A 2,398-nucleotide genomic window follows, 5' to 3' on the forward strand; every position below is an offset into this window, starting at 1 on the left:
ATACATTTTTCATCTTTCTCCATCAGATGGAATTATCTTCTGAAAGAGGAATTTCTAAAAAGTTTCCCGTCCAGAAATGAACCTTTTCTAAGATGCTTCCATTGGTTAGAATGTAGCAGTGGGGTGTATTTTTATACTGGATGCTGGGATTTGTAGTCCTCCAGTATATGATTGGCCCATGGAATGATGGCGGTGATGTAGAATGAGCCCCATGTGGACGGTCTCGGCCTTGTCTCTTGTAGGGATCCCCCATTATTGGGGTTGTTCTTGTATCTCTGTGCTCAGCTTTTGTATCTCATCAGCTACTGTCTTCCCCCTCCTGCAGGTTGGAGCCCCCGCAGTACACTCAGATCTTCCTCCTCTGGCACGAGCTCAGTGAGTACGGAGACGGCAGATCAGATCTATGGGATGGCGGTGAGCAGAGCAGAGGGTACGGCATGGAGGCGTATCTGCGCTCGGCTGTCCATGAGGACAATACTGCAGGTGTGTGTGTGTGTGTGTCTGCGCCCCCCGAATAGTACACATTGGGGGACGGGGGACCCCCCACCCCCCTGGAACCTCAGATAGAGATAATCATACTAAAGGGATAATAAAGCGCCACCTGCTGGCTCAGAAGGAGAATGCAATTATTGCCATGTAATATAACACTCCCGCAAGGGTCAGCTCCCAGCAGTATATAGGGCAGGGGCTGGCAACCCTGGCATTCCAGCTGTTGTGGAAAAACAAGTCCCATGAGGCATTGCAAGGCTGTCAGTTGCAAGCATGACTCCCAGAGACAGCGGCATGATGGGATTTGTAGTTAAAGCACAGCTGGAGGGCCAGAGGGGATGAGAAGGGCAGCACGAGGGGTCAATTTACCCCCTGATAACACCTTTCTTGTAATTTGGGTATCAGTGATGGGGGAGGGGCAGGGCGCTTTTAATGCAAAGCCAAAAAGCTGTATAAGCTCCTCGATGACACAATGTATGTCTTCCAGATTGTGGCCCTGGAGGGCGGCCGGTTGCTGTGTCGGGCCCCTCACATGTGACCCCTGAGCAGATCCAAACGTCAGATTTTTGGTCGATGTACCGCCTGGTGCTGACGGCGCTGTGTGACCCCTGGCTGCGGTTCCTGAGCTATGACATCGCCACCTTCCTGAAGTGAGTGTGACTGTACGATGTTACAGGGTGACCCCGCAGCTCCCGCCCCGTGACACCCGCACCTCCCGCCCCGTGACACCCGCATCTCCTGCCCCATGACAACCGCTCCTCCCGCCCCATGACACCCGCATCTCCCGCCCCATGACACCCGCATCTCCCGCCCCATGACACCCGCATCTCCCGCCCCATGACACCCGCATCTCCCGCCCCATGACACCCGCATCTCCCGCCCCATGACACCCGCATCTCCCGCCCCATGACACCCGCATCTCCCGCCCCATGACACCCGCATCTCCCGCCCCATGACACCCGCATCTCCCGCCCCATGACACCCGCATCTCCCGCCCCATGACACCCGCATCTCCCGCCCCATGACACCCGCATCTCCCGCCCCATGACACCCGCATCTCCCGCCCCATGACACCCGCATCTCCCGCCCCATGACACCCGCATCTCCCGCCCCATGACACCCGCATCTCCCGCCCCATGACACCCGCATCTCCCGCCCCATGACACCCGCATCTCCCGCCCCATGACACCCGCATCTCCCGCCCCATGACACCCGCATCTCCCGCCCCATGACACCCGCATCTCCCGCCCCATGACACCCGCATCTCCCGCCCCATGACACCCGCATCTCCCGCCCCATGACACCCGCATCTCCCGCCCCATGACACCCGCATCTCCCGCCCCATGACACCCGCATCTCCCGCCCCATGACACCCGCATCTCCCGCCCCATGACACCCGCATCTCCCGCCCCATGACACCCGCATCTCCCGCCCCATGACACCCGCATCTCCCGCCCCATGACACCCGCATCTCCCGCCCCATGACACCCGCATCTCCCGCCCCATGACACCCGCATCTCCCGCCCCATGACACCCGCATCTCCCGCCCCATGACACCCGCATCTCCCGCCCCATGACACCCGCATCTCCCGCCCCATGACACCCGCATCTCCCGCCCCATGACACCCGCATCTCCCGCCCCATGACACCCGCATCTCCCGCCCCATGACACCCGCATCTCCCGCCCCATGACACCCGCATCTCCCGCCCCATGACACCCGCATCTCCCGCCCCATGACACCCGCATCTCCCGCCCCATGACACCCGCATCTCCCGCCCCATGACACCCGCATCTCCCGCCCCATGACACCCGCATCTCCCGCCCCATGACACCCGCATCTCCCGCCCCATGACACCCGCATCTCCCGCCCCATGACACCCGCATCTCCCGCCCCATGACACCCGCATC

The sequence above is a fragment of the Nanorana parkeri genome, unplaced genomic scaffold (assembly GCF_000935625.1).
Source record: "Nanorana parkeri isolate BGI_ZX_2015 unplaced genomic scaffold, ASM93562v1 scaffold2673, whole genome shotgun sequence".
Classification (NCBI taxonomy): domain Eukaryota; kingdom Metazoa; phylum Chordata; class Amphibia; order Anura; family Dicroglossidae; genus Nanorana; species Nanorana parkeri.